Source organism: Myodes glareolus, chromosome 18, assembly GCF_982192425.1.
Source record: "Myodes glareolus chromosome 18, mMyoGla1.1, whole genome shotgun sequence".
In the NCBI taxonomy this organism is placed as follows: Eukaryota; Metazoa; Chordata; class Mammalia; order Rodentia; family Cricetidae; genus Myodes; species Myodes glareolus.
In genome coordinates, this window is record NC_142043.1 from 44,466,132 (window position 1) to 44,483,762 (window position 17,631).

The 17,631-nt window shown below is 42.3% G+C and overlaps 1 long non-coding RNA gene across 1 annotated transcript; it reads left to right on the forward strand.

The window, feature by feature from the left end:
* Nucleotides 1-3,664: 3,664 nt before the first annotated feature.
* LOC148119144 (uncharacterized) lies at nt 3,665-13,733 on the forward strand. Its single transcript, XR_015735469.1, has 3 exons — nt 3,665-3,783; nt 7,457-8,906; nt 10,712-13,733. It is a non-coding gene; the product is annotated as an uncharacterized LOC148119144 (long non-coding RNA).
* Nucleotides 13,734-17,631: the final 3,898 nt, after the last annotated feature.

The window sequence follows — 17,631 nt, forward strand, 5'->3', positions numbered from 1 at the left end:
CTCCTTCCTAGAAATGGATGTTCTAGCATGTTGGAAACTCTTCAATCAAGGAAAGATTTAAATTAAACATTTCTTATAGTGATATGGCTGCCTACACTCTTTCTGAGATAAATTTTTCCTCATTAAAGCTAAATGTACTTTGACAAAATACATGTGTGTACAACTGTGTATGATGTAGAAATGAAGTTATAGCATTTGAGGTGATAATGCTACCTACAAGAGTCAAAACCTAACAAAAACAATGAGGCCATATATAAAAACTTTCCTGTTGAGTTAATGCACAGGGGACTATAAGAGACTCTCAAACCAAGATAGGCTATTGCTGTTGTTGAAAGGCTCCCGGTGTGGGGAGACTCTCACTCAAGTCTCAGGATAACAGGAGCCCCCAAGAACTTATGAGAGACTGTCCTTGCTGCAATCACAAGAGGTTTATTGACAGGAACCAGCTCGCTGGGGCCAAGACTCATATGTCACGCAGGGGTAGAAGAATTCAACCCCAAGTAGCTGGAAGAGGGGTTATTTAAGAGAAGAAACCACAACCCAAAAATGGGTAGGGATGGCATCATTGGAAAATTCCAAAAATACCAGTGATCATTGAAAAACTCTGAAAATACCAGTTATAATCACAAGGGCATAACTCCCTGTTTCTCAAGATTATTCTCAAGATTATAATCTAACTTTATGGTCAGCTACTTCCTGGAACAGAGTCACTGAACCGGCTAAACCTAGATTTTTGGCTCTTTTCTTCCTGCTAGATTTTTGGCTCTATTTTTCCTGCTAGAGGTGTCTGGATTTATCAGGGTCTTTCATTGTCATTGGTTGCCTCCCAGATCTTCAAGTCAGATCCTATTGCTGAAGACACCATGAACTTCAGACATAGGAATTGGAGGAATTCCAGTCCAATTGACTTGAAAGCCTCCCTGAGAACTGGCCTTCACATCCTCAGAAGGCAGTGTGTAAACTGACAAGGGAGAGGAGAAAAATATTGGCTCACCCAGCTGCAGTTCTATGATCTGCAAAAATGACCGGGCCTGCTAGTTAACTTCAATGGTGCAATAGTGGCGCTTTTATCTCAGGGAAACAAACACCTGGCTAAGACATATATGTCTGGTACTGCAAACCTAGACAAATAACCTTGGCTGAGAACTGTTGGAGACCAGCTTCGACACGTTTACCACTTACCCTGGTAGGGGAATGAGAATGAGAAAAATAAGAAAAGAGAATGAAGACGTGGGTGAAAATAAAACAGAAACAGGATAGTATTGGGAGGGAGTTCCAATGAATATGAAAATGCCCACGTTTAATTTTCAATTGCTTAAAATACCCAGACCACAAAAGGTAGTAGCAAGATAAAAAAAAATTCATTAACATGATACAAACCAATGAATAAACCAGTCGAAGTATTGTTTCCTAAATTCTGTTGCCAGAACTAGGCAAGTAAAGCTCACACCCTAGACCAAAACATTCTGTAGGCAAACCACTCCATGGGTGAAATCAATTGTTATCTCCCTAATGAAGTAGGATCTTAGTTGGATCCTTAAACTTTTGTTAGAGGTAGAAAGAGATCTACATCTCTATACCTGAAACACAAGGTCTGGATATTAGCCACACCTGTTGACAATAACCTTGAGAGAGCACAAAACTCTCTGGTCTAAATCAAGGTGGTACCTCTGTTTGTGGTAGGAACAGACAATAACCTTGAAGGAACAGTTCCAACTCTCTGACTATTGGTCAGGGTGGAGAGGATCTACTTCTGTGGGCCATCTTAGTGTTCAAAACACCAAGTAACCACACCCTAGGCCAGGGTGTGCAACCATAGTTGTTGTCAACAACTCTGAGCAAACTGAAATTCTTTGACCTTCAGAACCAAATTTTTGCTCCTCCACAGAAGACGTCATGGACCAGAGAGTAGAAGAGAACCACTACTTCCATTTTTTAAAACCAATGTGATGTCTAACCGTGTTCCAAATGCATAACCTTGTACCCACAGAGAAGTATAGCAACTGGCCCTCAGCAAAGCAGCTTCCTTTCTAATAGGGGACTGTTACAGAGACTCAGCCTGTCAAAATGCAGAAAAGTGACTATGTCGTGCCGAATCTAGATTGACGGATATGCAGTTGAATCTTTTATGGGACATGTAAACCCTGCCTCTCAATAATGTGGTTACATATACAAGAGACACCTAAACAACAGCAGTTCGTGTGCAAATGTGGACAGGACACTCCCACATGGAACAGCACTAGAAGAACTACCGGTTGTCATTACCTATGAAAGGGGGAATGCTTCCTCTGCAGGGACAACATCCCACATAGGTTGTTCAGTCCCCATTGGTCCAATCTGGACACAGGCACAAATGATTAAGGCTGATTGGACTCAGTAGGTTAGAAATGCATGTGTGCAAGTATGTGCACAAACCACACATACACATTCTTGTTGCTCAGTAGAGAGATCATAATTTGAGGAGAGGTACATGAGGTAAACTGAGGCACAAAGGTGGGTGGATTTGGTGGAAGATATTTAGATACAGTCTTCATATGTGAAGTTCTCAATAGACCTTAAAAGAACTAGTTCCTGGTTGGATAGCAATACTGAGAAAATGTGAAAACTGCATCTGGGAATTTGAGGACAGGTTCACCAAGTGATTGAAAATGTTTTCCCAAAGTAAAGGAAAAAACACAAATGGAAAAATTTTTGGAAGTTGCTCCAACCGAGAAATACAAATTAATGGATTAAAATGACCTATCACATTGTAGTATAAGGAATAGGAAAAACTGGTGAATAAAATAATAATTTTGGTCATGATTTGTATTGTTTTAATTTTAGGCTATTGAGGCAGAAACAGGAATGATAAGCCATGAAGAGTTAATGATGTAACTTTTGAATTCATAAAGTAAAGGATTTAACATAGCCCTCAACACTGGTGTTAAGGAAGAGAGAGGCCTCTTAGGGACAGATCAACACTTGCTCAATATGTGGATTTTGGATGATGATGATGATGATGATGATGATGATGATGATTTGTTTTTTCGAAGTAGGGTTTCTCTGTAGCTCTGGAGCCTGTCCTGGCACTGACTCTCTAGACCAGGCGACTTTCTCTGCCTCCCTAGTGCTGGGATTCAAGGTGCTTCCATCACCACCCAGCATGATGTCGGATTCTTAAGAGAGCCTGCCTTTTTGTTTCAGAATATTAGCTCTTTGAAGACAGGAGTTCCCCACAACTCGTTGATGCTGCATTAAGGTGTGATCACAAGTCAACAGTGTACAGATATCGACCGATGACCCTTTAACTCAGGCTAAACTAGAAACAGAGACTGAACCCCAATCCGACCTTCAGAAACCGAGTCTGTTCTCATACAGAAAGGAGACCCTGGAAAGGAAGAAGTTAGGGGAGATGCAGCCCGGCTGGGATGTCTCCGCACAATAGGCAGAGAACAAGCAAAACTTCTACTCTAACCCTGCTCTCACAGGACCCCAGCTGCAGTCCAGGTCAGCCTGAAATCACTATGGAGCAGACACGAGTCACATGACTACATCCTGACCAATGAGGAAGTTGTGATTAGCTACCGAATCTGATTGGTTCATTTCAGTGCCTATCACCAATCAGGTCGCAGATCAGAACTCACAACACAAGGGATGTGTCTAAGAGTCAGTTGGTGACAGTTATGTGCTGTTGAAGGCGGGGCTTTCACATGGAGGACACCAGTGGCAGAGGCAGTGCTCACAGACAATGCAGTGTGGCCCGGACTTGGAAGAGGAGTTTCTCATCTACTCAAGCAACACTAGGTACATTCTGATTGACTGCTGTCTACCAAGACTGTTTTGCTTTCATGGGACCCACAATGTTCTTGTGTGTGTGTGTGTGTGTGTGTGTGTGTGTGTGTGTGTGTGTGTGTAAAAACTACTTTGGAGTGTGGATGAGGCCAACAGGCCTTGTTCCTAATTGTGGTTAGTCAGGATCCTAGCCTGGATCCTGAACCACCTAAGGTTCTGAGCATCACTGTTTGTCTAAAGAATCTGTGGTGGCTGAGACACCCAGGCTCCTTCCCAGAACACAGTGGACAGTCCCAGGGAGACTACTGTCCAATTCTATGTCCTCCCTGGCCTGTCTTATGTTCCCTCAAAATTTACCTTTGGAGACTGGCAAGTCATGCATAACAAAGTCATCTTCTTTAGTTCTCTGGTAAAAGACTAAATTTCATTCTTGGAACTATAGACTTTTTGTTCTGTATCCACTTCATATGTTCTATTTGTCAAAATTTATATTAGAATTGTCCTTTTGTTGTTAAGTAATGAACTCACTTCGAGCATGAACTTGGCCTTATTTCTGTGGTGTTGAGCTTACTAGAAGGTTTCAATTTCTTTAATTAAGGATTGTCGTAAGTAGGTACATAAATTCTTCCCTTACACCTCCTGTTTATTTTACACTTTGGGTTATTTTACATTATTTATTTTTTTGTGCGTGTTCATCAGTTTGTGTCACAACCCAGACACATGGAGTTCAGAGGGAAACTTGTGGCTCTAGGTGCTGTTTTTCCAACTGTGGGATCAAGGGAGGAAGCTGAAGTCAGAAGGTCTGGCAGTGGCTGCTGCAGACTGTGTAGAACATGTTGTAAAGTGTCTCCTTCACCCTTACTGAATACTTGGAGGAACATTAATGTTAATTTTTTTCCAAAAGTTGGGTAGAATTTATATGTGAATACATTCATATCAGTCTTTCATTTTATTGATATTTCTTCCCTGGAAATCTGTTCTATTCCTCCAAGAAAATCCTCAGCTCCCCACCCTAACATTGATATGGTTTATCTCTTTTTCTGTTAAAATATAAATAAAACAGAGACCAAAAAGCCAGAATAAGCATTCAAGACCAATAAGATGCCCAAAGAGAAGAAAATGAGCCCAAATGTGTACCAAAATTTATTGGTTCATTTTGCGTTTGACATTAATTTAGTGCAAGGATTCTACCAAGAGGAGTGGGGTGACGATACCCAGTGAGAAACCACTGGAGAAAACTTACGCTTCCTTTACCATCAGGAAACAATTGCAGATGTCTTCTTGGTTAGAGTTGGAAACCTGCGTCCCCTTCCTCTTTTCGTTGCTAGAACCTTCATCTGGCTTGAACCTTTGTATACTTTTGTGTATTGCTACAGTCTCTGAATTCATGTGTTCCTCAGTCATGTTATATGTGGAATACAGGGTTTCTCTGTTTCCTTGGCATCATCTACTACCTCTGGCTCTTAGTGTCTTTCTATCTTCTCCCTGAATAGCTCCGTCAACCTTGAGGGAAGGTTTTCATGAATCCATCCCTTTTAGGACTGCATATCCCAAAGTCTCACACACTGTCTACATTGTTGTGAGTCTCAGTGTTAGTTCCATCACCTTCATGAATGGGCTACATTGGCATGGGCTGATGATATATATTTATATATCATCTCATTTTATCCCTGTGTTCCTTTAGCAGAATAATAGTATCAGGTTTTCCCCTAGGCCCCTAAATGACCTACTAAGTGTCTTGGTCCCTTTAGCAGTGTCAGCTATGGCTTCCATCTCCTGGAGTGGCCTTCAATCCAATCCAAAAGTGGTTGCTGCCATAGTATTTGTGCCACTATTGTATCAGTCCACTTTGCAGATGGGTCACTGTATTCCTAGGGTTTTAGCTGGATGATATTGGTGATTTTCTTTCTTCTCCATTAGCACGCAGAGTACATTCCTGTATCATGAACATCAGTCAGTGGTGAAGCTGCTGGTTACACACCAGCTCAACTTCTCTGTGTTGGCTGACATACACGAGTGTGGTGTTCATCAATAGGGCATAACAGTAAAGTTGCAGAATAAGCTAGTGGGTTCTCATGGGGTATTTTTTTAGCTATTGGACAACATAGACTCCAATCATGTCACTGGACCATTGCTTTTTTCTTGAGATTTCTTTTCATTGTATACTGAACTATGTTTCTCATTAATGATCTGCTTAGGTTTTTATTTGCCCTCTTTTCAGTTTTGGTAGGTTACACATGTAGAAATTAGTTCCTTTGCTTCAGTTTTATAATTCATATGATTTTAGGATTTAAAATAATACTTTCAGATAAAGGAACATAGGAACAAGACACCACAGGTGTTCAGGGACACCACAGGAACACAGCCCAAAGAATCAATTGACCAGGAATGTGGGGTCCTTTGTGAAATGGGGTCTTACCTAGGTCCTCTGTGTATATGTTCTGGCTGAGTAGCTTGATGTTATTGTGCGATTCCTAACAGTGGGAGTGGGGGACATTGGGATATTGGCTTCATGATGTCATGTTATCAGAAAACATCATGCCCATTACATCTGCCCTCAGGAGAAACATTGTCAGATTTAAAAATGAGCAATAGAAGAAAAGAATGTAAATTGAATAATCATGGATGAAATTGTCACAAATATTAAAAGATTAAAGAAAAAATTTTGAAAATTCAAAATAAGTTATAAATGTACTTATGGCTAATATTATATGATTAATATGGATTTCTGAGAAATGTTTCATAGATTGAGTTAGCGTGAAAGCAAATGATTACTAACTATTGCAGCATGGTATTCTACATTATAGAAGGAATAATATCTACTATGATGATAACAAGTGAGATATCATCATATTCACCAAATTATCTCTAGTAAAATATACAAATTGGGAACAGGAAAAGGAGGTATTCTGATAGCATCAGCTTTTTGATGATTCCCTCAGAATCTGGGAATGGAGTGGTTTTCTTGATATGTAATAAATAAATTAATAATTTTCATTCCTTTCCCTCAGCATAAACAGCATCTGCTAAACTGTGCATCGTGAGCCTTCTGGTCCCTCTGATTTAGTTATGTCTTCAGGCATGTTGATTCTGTTACTATTTGTAATCTATAATTTCATTAAGAAAGTATCCCAAGTGTTCATGCTTATATGATGTCTATTGTTTCAGTTATTGAGAACTCAGTAGTGAACAAGGTGGCAAAATTTATTCCCAAGACTGCTAATGAAATGGTTTGGTATAGATTTACTAACACATTTTATCTTCAAAATTGTTTACAGAATAGATATGCTATCTCCATGTCAAAATAACACAAATTGTTCTGTGCCAAAAATACTTCTACATGATTGCAGTGATTCTAGACATTTTTTCTGTAACAGCACCATTGTCTGACTGTAAACTTACACTGTGTCTTCTTCTTCTTGATCACTTTGGGGTCTGCTCTTACTTTTCAATAATCTAGCTTTAGCGTCTGTGTAGTGTTCATTTTTGTCCATTTCCTTTCAGTCTGTTCTCATCTTCAGAATATTTCCCAGGTACTTATTTGGATTTTAGTTTATTCTTATTCTTCTGTGACCCAGAAGATTTCTGTGGCTTTACAAGACTGTCATTTTTCCATGTAGAATTTGAAAGTCATAAACGTTACCCATTGACCCAATTCTCTTTATTCTCATCTGGTTTTGTCCAGTTGGTGTGGAAATTATGAAGACACTTCTGAGCAAGAAAATAGAGATGTGACAATGCAGATGGGCCCAAAAAGCAGTGCCTCTGAAGAGGAGATCCTCACAGATCCTTCATGACCCTGTGTGCAATGCTGTTCTCATGACTGTAGTGAACTGTGCACACCATCTGAGTGAAGATGTGCTGGGCCTGCTCCTCCTGCAGACAGCCCACTTTCTCCATGTGGCTCCCCAGATCTCCATGAACAGCGTGCTCCATCACCATATAGGTGTGCTCTTTGGTACTGACGATGTGGAACAGCTAGATGATGTTTGCCTGGTCTAGCACTTTGAAGATGTCGACTTCTGTCATATTTTTGCAGTTATTCTTCTTACTATTTCCAAGGATCTTAACTGCAACTTTCACCTTTGTATGGAGGGGACAGGCCGGCTTTACCTCAGCAAGGGTCTCTTTTCCAAGAGTCCTGAGTATGATTTAGGGATCCTATTTAAGTGATAAGCCTCTCTGATTCTCCATGACCCTATGTATAATGCTGTTCTCATGACAGTAGTGAACTGCACACACCATCTGAGTGAAGATGTGCTGGGCCTGCTTCTCCTTCAGACAATTTCCTTTCTCAGTGTGCTGCCAGATCCCCCTCTGTTGCGTACTCCATTATTCTGAAAGTAAGGACTCTAGTATTGATGATGTGGCACAACTAGATGATATTTGACTGGCCCAGCACGTTAAAGATGTTGATTTCTGTTATTTTGCTGTAGTCATGTGTCCTACCATTTAGCAGGATCTTAACAGCAACTTTGCACCTCTGTGTGGAGGTGGCAGGCCAGATTCACCTCAGCAGAGGTCTCTTGTCCAGGAGTCCTGAGTATGACGTAAGGATCTTTTTAAGGGATAAGCCTGTCTGCAGGTTGAGACCTGAGGTGGGTATTTTTGTGATATGACTGAGAAGGCAGATCTGGGAGCCCTGCAGGGAGTCCAGATGGCAGTGTGCTTTACTACAGAGAGGTCCAGCACAGAAAGAGATAAAACCTCTCCTGCAGGCTTCTCCAAAGGACCACATAGTAAATATGATATATGTCTCACTAATGGCCTTCCCTAGCATCGTTCTCAGAGGGGAGCCTTGTGCAAAACCCCACAAAATCTACCCATGAATTACAAGCACCTATGGACCAGTCTTCATGGACCTAGAAGAGCAATGCTCATTCACCTTTCTGTCCTATCAAGGTCAAGTCCAAAGGAAAGTTCTGTCATGTTCAGGGAGAGGTGAATCCCTTTCACCTTCTTCCTCCCAGGCCTGCTGTTGTGTTTGCATCCTGCCTTTATCCCTTTGTCACTCTCAACACAGGAGACACAATCCCGCTGCACGCTGGTTCAGTCTAGATGTTGGAGAAAGGACCAGTTACTCTGTGATGTTTCACAGAACCGTAGTTGTCTCTTGACAGGACAGTGACTGCAAGGTAAACAGAAATGGGTGAAAATGTGGATGGGATGCTTCTCACTTTGGAAGGTGGGTAATGCTTGCCTGTCCTGGACACAGTGGATACACGAATCAGTCAGCAATCTGGGAACTATGTTATTCATACCTCACATCAATGGTCAGGATTAGAGAGAGTGTTGACCATAGAGCTGGGGTTCCAGCCCGGTTGTTTGTTTGGGAGGTCTCCTGTCAAAGTTGGCTATGGGGTTGTCATGGGCACTCTTCAAGTAGGCTTCTGCTCTCTGCAATATAGAGTGGACACTCAGAAAGGAGTGAATGCCAGGACTCCAGTGTGGGTCTCAAATGCTGAAGGTATCACTGAAACTACTAAATTGAATCCTGTTGTATTAGAGAGGTTTATGTTCTCTGTTTATCCTTGACACTGGTCTATGGACAAATAAGCATATGGCTGCCAAAGCCGCCATTTCCAATTTCCAGGAAGGTGCTTATTGAGCTCACGATGCAGAGTAGCAAAGGTGTAGTGAGAGACAACAGACGAATGGATTCAGAGGGATTTGGGAGATAAGTTATGGCAAGCAATGCATCTCTGCCCACTGGCCCTCTTGCCCCAAACTATTATGGAGGAAAAGTTTGAGGAGAAGAGGGTGAATATCTTCTTACACCTGTATGGGAGGACAATCACTCTGCTACAGGCCAGCTACTTAGTCTGTAATTGGCTGAAGACCTTTGAGCAGGAGGATGCAGACAGCCTTGCAAGGAAAAGCAGTTGTGAGACACTGATGCTCTTATGTGGTCATAATCGCTGTACATCAGTGGGATGTTTCAGTCCTAATGTACTTTACTGAAGCTAAGGCCTGGGAAGGGAGACTTGGGTGCTATGTCCAGGTCAGTGATTCCCAGGAGAGACAGCCCAAGAGAATCACTGGCTCCAGACCCAGGAGATTGTCTCAGTATAAAGAGATGTGAGGTATATTTCTGTTTATACTGAGAATTGCCTTGGGTCTGTTGGTGACTTTGTGTGTCCCTTCTACTCAGGGAGCCATGTTGCCTTTCACCTGGGAGAATAGAAGTCAGCTAAAAACTAGGACTCCACATCCAACTCCTCCATCCTCCACTGCTGCTCTGCTGGATGGACAGGAACAGGTGCACTCAGTACCAGCTATTTGTAGCAGGAACTGAACACACATCATCCCCAAAGCTGTCCTCAGGTATCCATCGTGCAGAGGACAAAATTAATTCTTTGACATGTTATTGTGGACAAAGTATGTTTGGTTTGGAAACTGCTTAATGTTCACCCAATAACCTATTGACTGAGCTATGATGACCATATTAATAATGTTGGATCCCTTGTGGTCTCATAGGTCTCCTCCAAATCTCTAGTTTCCATCCTTTCTCTCCGAATGTCTGCAGACTCTTTAGGACTTGTTCTATTGTGGATGCTTATTTTCACCAAGGATGTATCCTGTCTGATGTAGGCAAGTGTAAGTGAGATGGGGTGCAGCAAGCCGAATGCCCGTGTTTAGGCATAATGTTTGGAAGCTGTAATTAATTCTTTGTTCTCAAACCCTCCTTCCTGCAAAGTAGCAGTGCAGCCAAGAGATATCACTTCCTGCAGTCAGAGGTCCATAAAGAGACCGTAATGAGGTTGGCCTAGGGAAGGACACATTGGAAGACAGTGGGCATTATTATGCGTGTCTTATTAGTCCCTGACCTACATTAAAAGTAAAACCTGCCATTATCCTCATAGGGCAGATTTCTTGAGCTTCGCATGTGAGGAATCTTAGCCAGCTCTTAAATTGGTTTCTAATATTCCTTGTCTTGTAGGTGCCTGATCACATCCTGAAACATACAACTGGGGAATTCCTTACCTGACGACGTGCACACTCAGTACTAGAGCCAGTGATGGGGGAGAGCCCACTCTTTTCGCTGGAAAACTAGCAGGCCCTCTCCTGAGCTCTCCAGTTGTGATGCTCCCCACAGGTTCAGTAGGACATCCTGGGTAGGGCAATGAAATGAATTCTGTTGCAGCATCCAATCACAGACTCCCCCTCAATTATCTGCAAATTCTGAGGGTGACCGGACGATCAAATTGGGAAGCCTCCCAGTGGTCGTTTTACTGTGGAATCCTTGTTCCATTCTGACGCTGTGCATGTTTTGACAGTACAGAGAGGTGACCTACGCCTCTCTGTTCTGACAGACGCCCCGGGAAACCTGCTTGAGCAGATAAACAAATTGCCCCAGTAGAGCGTGTGGGAACTAATGAGCCTCTTTGCAAAGTATCGGGACAGCATTGCCTGTGAAGGGCCTTGTCCCGGGCCCCTTTTCTAGGTCATCAATAACATGGTGTACTTGAGGTCCTCTGCTTGAATAGTATGTCATTTGTCTTGGAGAAACAATGAACAAATACTGAAATACTGATGTAGAATTCCAAGAGAATGTATTCTAATTGACATTCAGAAGAGTTTAGGATGTCGGAGAAAAAGACAAAGGAGTATAATCTCTCAGACACCCTGTTTCTCAGCACCCGTCACTGTTGTTAAAGTGACAGACCTACCCACATTATGTCAGCTAATTTTCTCAGTGACATCCAGGGAAAGCAAGGCAGTGAAAATGGTCTGCCCTCCAAAGGCTGTAGGATAACTGTGCAAAAGCAGTCAATAGAAAACCCATTAAAAAAGTCAACACAATCTCAAATGTTACACCTGCCATAGATCCAAACTCTACGATGTTCATGCAACAGTTACAGAAGAGATCTATGTAAGTTTCTGCTCATAAGGAGGAAGATCGGAAACAACCCAGAGAAGATGAATGTTCTCATGTGAGCTCTGCAGCCACTGCCCAAGAAACAGAGAAACTGGAGAATGGCTTGAGGAGACAACTCCTCAGGACATCGAGAGAGAGCCTGGCCTCTGACTCAGCCCAGGAGAGAACAAATTCCTGTTCTAAGCCAATATGGTGGTTTACCGCCTAGCAGTGTCAGTGGTGTCCAGGCAGACAGGCAGATGTGCTCTGTGCACCGCTCTTTACACCCACTAACCCCCGAGATTACTGCTTAAGGATGTGGGACAGAAGCAGAGTGATAACTTTCCAAAGCTGGGGTCGTGCACATGTCTGACTGTCAACTTTTCCCTAAGCCCAGGAGGAAGAGGAGGCTGAAGAAAGGAAATGTATAGGACTTTCTGGAGCTGGTGAGTCTTCATGTTGCTGCTTCTGGAGCCCAGAAATCCTAGAGCTGCGCATTCCCCAGCCCTGCTCCACACCCATTGCTGGATGCAACCCATATAGAACACAACACCCTCCTACTTCTTCACGATGAGTGTAAGGCACCAGGCTGTGTTGTGCTAGATCTGCTACATACCCCAAACTACTATGTGTCAAGTCCTGATGGACACCGACAGCCCATAATCCACATATACATTTAGATTAGGACTTACCTGACATACACGGCCCTTCTAAATACAATCCTCTAGGTATCAGGATCTTATTGCAATTCCTGTGCATATGCAAACATGCAGACAATGCTAAGCATCAACCCTTACCTAGCCTCTCACTGTTTTACTACCTGCATACACTACTAGTCAGAAGTGAAGGGTTTAGCACAGGTAAAAACTAGGAGTGCCTTGGGGACAGTAACACAGGTTTATGAAGAGACACCTACTGAGCATTGCCTGATGTTAGGCAGTCTGAGTCTCAGTATTGTAGACTTCAGAGGTATGTGATATATAATATTACCCAAGGGCTCAGGTAGGTGGTGAGCAAGCCCTGAAATCAAAGAGTGTGTTTCAGACTGCCTTGGTGATGGAAGGAGTGTCCAGGTTGCCTGATAGCAAGTAGAGCACTCATGAATTTGACGATAGCATTAGGGGGTGTCTAATAAGGCCTGAAGAGTGCACAACCGTGATATTGATATGATTCTGTGGGAGCTTTAGGGAGATGCTCTACAGTGTCTTATGAATACAGCACTGCATGTTGTGTGGCAGCATTTGTGAAGTGTCTATGTATAATAGGGTCTGACACATGGCGATCAATGTAGAATATCAGGGGCATCTCCAGCAGTACCTGAGCAATAGTAGTATATGGTGAGCAGAGGTGATGGTGCTTTAAGGAACAGTGTGTGTGTGTGTTTGTGTGTGTGTGTGTGTGTGTGTGTGTGTGTGGTCTTATTGTGATGGTGGAGAAAGTGTACCAATGGCCGTCACCTAAAGTGTATATAAAGCTATGTTCTGCTGCATTTTTCATTGTACTATGTGTTTCATGACAACAGTGAAAGAAAGGTTCACTAACTCCTTCAAGGGGAGAGAAAGGATAAGAGGACCTGAGTGCATCATAGTTAACCAGCATATCGTATCAGGTCGATGACTGTTTCCCAGGCTCAACTGTATTTCAAAACATTGATTTTGCTGTTAGTTTATTATTTGGTGCCCGGTGATGAACAAGGCATTTCCTCCAGACTGGAGTATTTATGGAGCACAGTGTAGCTTCTGCATCCCTTGGCTCTTTCTTCTGTACCTTCTCCCCAGTTTCTATACTGATTGGAAAAGCTGATTCCTTGCTCTCCCTCTACTGATAGAGGGAGGCCAAGAGAACCTTCAGGGATCACATTTAACCAGGGTGTTTCTTCTTGTTTATGATTTACCTGCAGCTCAATCAGTATTTCAAAATATTAATTGTGACTATTAGTTTACTATTTGGCTGCCTGTGTGTTAGAAATTACACAGTTTCTTCACATTTCTAGCCCATGGAGGACATAGGTTGTATGACTCTGGGAATGATTTCCTTAGTGGCATGTGGTGTACATTGTTGAATGTGGCCCAACCAGTGTTCCTCCATGTGCAACCATAATGTGATAGGGATTTGACAAATGTAGGGAATGGGACACTCTGTGGTGGTGATGAACTTGTACATACCATCAAGGGTGTTTTCTACATATGTAAAGTGGCCAGGGACCACGACACATGGGATGATGTGGAAGCTCCACTTACCTCCTGCCAATCCGTCATACAGTTTCCTTGTTGAGATTTGTGAGGCCCAACAGAGTAAGGAACCACAGACCTCCTCCAACATCTGCACCTCTACAATTGAGTTGCCATTCCAAATTCACAAAGCCTGACCTTACCCACTCCATGAAGAAGGATATTTTCTATTTTAATATCATGGTGTGCAATGTATCTTTGTTGGAGAAAGTGCACCAATGAGACAAGCTGATTATTATTCTATTACATTCTTATGATAGCATCTCTCACTGAAGTACATCTCTTTTTCATAGGGAGACAGAGACCAGGAGGGCTTCTATGGACCCTATTTAAGCTGGCTGCCTCTTGTAATGATGGCTGTCCATACTGTTCAATTGGCATTTCAGAATATTGATTGTTTATAGTTCAGTTACCTGGATACTGAATAGGGCATCAGCTGTTCAGGTGGGACAATCTGTGGAACATGGTATAGCTTCTGCATCCCTTACCTCTTTCTTCCACACCTTCTTCCTGAAAGTGATCTGTTCTATTGGAGAGCTGATTCACTAGATCTCTTCTTCAAGGGGAGATGGAGGCTAATAGGACCCAAACAGGTCCTATTTAACCCGGGCGTCTCATTGAGCGGATGGCTGTCCCTATAGCTCAGTTTGTATCAATCAGGGTATTTCTGTTGCTAGTTTAATATTTGGTGCCTGGGTGCTGATCAGGGCACCAACTCCAGGACAGACCCTAGGTGGAGCATGGGGTAGCTTCTGCATCCCTTGCCCCTTTCTTCCATACCCTCTTCCTGAAAATGATTTTTCTACCTTCTAATCTGAGTGAAAATCTGGTTCATTAGCGCTCTTCTTCAAGGCAAGAGGTATCCTAAGAGGACCTTTAGGGATCATATTTAATCAGGACATATCTTGCTTATGGCTAGCCTATTAGCTGAATTGGTAGTTGAGAATATTATTGTTGCTATTAGTTCATTATTTAGTCGTGTGGGTGCTGAACAAGGCATACCTGCAGGCTGAGGTATCTGTGGAGCAAAGTGTGACTTCTTCAACCCTTGCCTCTTTCTTTAAACCCTGTTCCTGAAAGTGACACTTCCCAGCTTCTATACTGTTTAAAGCTGGTTCATTTGCTTTCCTATTTAAAGGAAGATGGAGGCTAAAGGGACCTTCATGGAATATATTTAACCAGAGCGTCTTATCACGCTGATGACTGTTCCCAATAGTCAATTGGTGTTTTAGAATATTGATTGTTGTGGTTAGTTTATTATTTGGTCACCTGAGTTGTGGACAGGGTGTCTCCTCCAGGGAGAAGTATCTTTGGAGCATCATGTAGCTCTTGCATCCCTTACCTCTTTGTTCCACATTCTCTTTCTGAAACTGAATCTTCCCAGCTTCTGCACTGATGAAATACTCATTCACTAGCTATTTTCTTAAGAGTAGAGTAAAGCTAAGGGAACATTTAGGAATAATATTCAACCAGGACTTGTCATGCTGATGGCTGTCCTCATAGCTCAATTGGTACTTGAGTATATTGATTGTTGCTGTTAGTTTATTATTTAGTCTCTGCCTCTGTGTTAGAAATGACCCAATCTTGTCACAGATATAGCCAATGTTGTACATATGCTGTACGACTCTGGGAATGATTTTCTTATTTTATGTGGTACACGTTGTTGAACGTGGCCCAGCCTATGTTGTTGCACAGGTTGACTTATTATTAGCCTTTACCAGATGTGGACCATGAATAATAATGCAATGATAGTGTGACAGGGTTTTGACAAATGGTAATGAATGGGACACAGTGTAGTGGTGACGATCCTGTGCATGCCATCAAGGATGGTTTCTACACATGTAAAGTGTCCAGTGACCATGCCATGTAGGATGAAGCCCAAGCTCCACTTATCACCTGCCAAACTATTGTAGGGTTTTGTTGCCAATTTCTCTGGGACTCTATAGAGTAAGGAGCCACAAACCTCCTCCAACATATTTCCCTGTTCAAGCCATAACAAAATCACTAAGCTTGACCTTACCAGTTCCATGCTGGATGATATGCCCTAATATCATGATGTGCAATGTGTCTTTTTGAGAATGTGCACCACTGAAATAACCTGATGGATTGTTGGTCTAGCCTCCTCCTCCTTTAGATTGCCTATCTTCATGAAGAACTTCTCCAGATATTTTCCTGGAAAATACTCCATGACCACATAAGTCATTGTGTATCAATGATTTGAAAAAAAATATGTCCTTTGTAACTTGTGTGTTCCATAGATTGAAGGATGTTTACTTCAGAGATAATGTGAGTCAGAGCACTCTGAAGGCCTTGACAGCCATCAGTGAAAAAAACTGAACTATGTTGCTTGCTATGTTCAAAGAATGCAGGATGTGTGCTTCAGAAGTGCTATGAGACAGAAGACTGTGTTTCTGAAGGACCCACCTGTGAATATGTGGGTGGTCGCAGGCAAGCATCACCTCCCGACATGTCCCAGAACCCTGAGATGTGAAGATGCTGACATCCTTTCCAAGCCTGTCCTCTTCCATTGGCTTCCCATGATGTTGAGCTCAACTTAAGCCTCTATATTTTGGGTGAAATTTTAGGACATGCAATGCTAGAAAAAAAAAATGTGTAGTTTTTGAATGGAAGAATATAACTATGAATTTTCTGTCTTGAAATCTGAGATATCCCAGATAACACAATGATGCCTTTTCAGGCCCTTAGATACAGGAAAAATCCCAGAAATGATTTACATAAAGAAACCTAACAAGAGTGTAGCAGAACATGTTCAGATTCTGGAGTGGTCTAAGTTATCTCTGAATTCTTCTGCTACACACAGTGTAGCTACAACTAGAGATTTTATCATAGACAAGAAGGCTATTCCTTCCACAAACAAAAACATGAGGTTTTGACTGTGCATATTAGCAAGAAAAGGGTGAGCATTTATAAATGAACCAATATTAGTCACAGTTATGGAGTAGAGGAAGTGAAATTGAGTGGAAGAGTTTGACCAAAATGCTGTATAGTCATTCACGGGAATGTTTTGATAAACTTTCTCTGGGTAGCTTAGAGTCAAAGGTACAGCCAAAGTAGCACTGTCTTAGCAGAGCCAAAGAAACCCCATTGTCCCTGAAATCACAGCCAAAGAAATAGAGCCGGACCTGAGATCAAAGCCACTTCAGTGACCCTGATATTAGAGTCAAAATGTTAAAAGGGGTTCAGTGAATGCAATACCCTTTAGACCAGACCTAGAGAATGCATTCTTATTTTGACAAACTGAGCACAAAAACAAACCAATCTCTGTGCAGGAAATACATCCAGTCCCTGAGCACAAAATCAACCAATCCCTAAGCATGAAATCCAGCCATTCTCTGAGCTGTCAACAGATCTGACATTGAATTTTGACCAATTTCCTCCCTGAAAATCTTCACCCTGTAAGCACTGGGTTGAACTCTCAGAGTTCAGTTGAAGAGAGGGAAGAGGGATTGTATGAGCAAAGGGGTAAGGTTTATGGTGGAGAAACCCACAGAAACAGTTCACCTGAGCTAGTGGGAACTCACTGACTCTGGACTGATAGTTGCTGGATCTACATAGGACTAAACTAGGCCCTCTGATTGTGGGTGACAGTTGTGTGCCTTGGACACTGTGTGGGACCATCGGTATTGGGACTAGACTTTATCCCTAGTGTATGAACTCATTTTTGGAGCCCACTCCCTATGGCGGGATGCTTTGCTCAACCCTGAATCAGGGGGAGGGTCTTGATTCTGTTGTAATTTGTTATGCCAGACT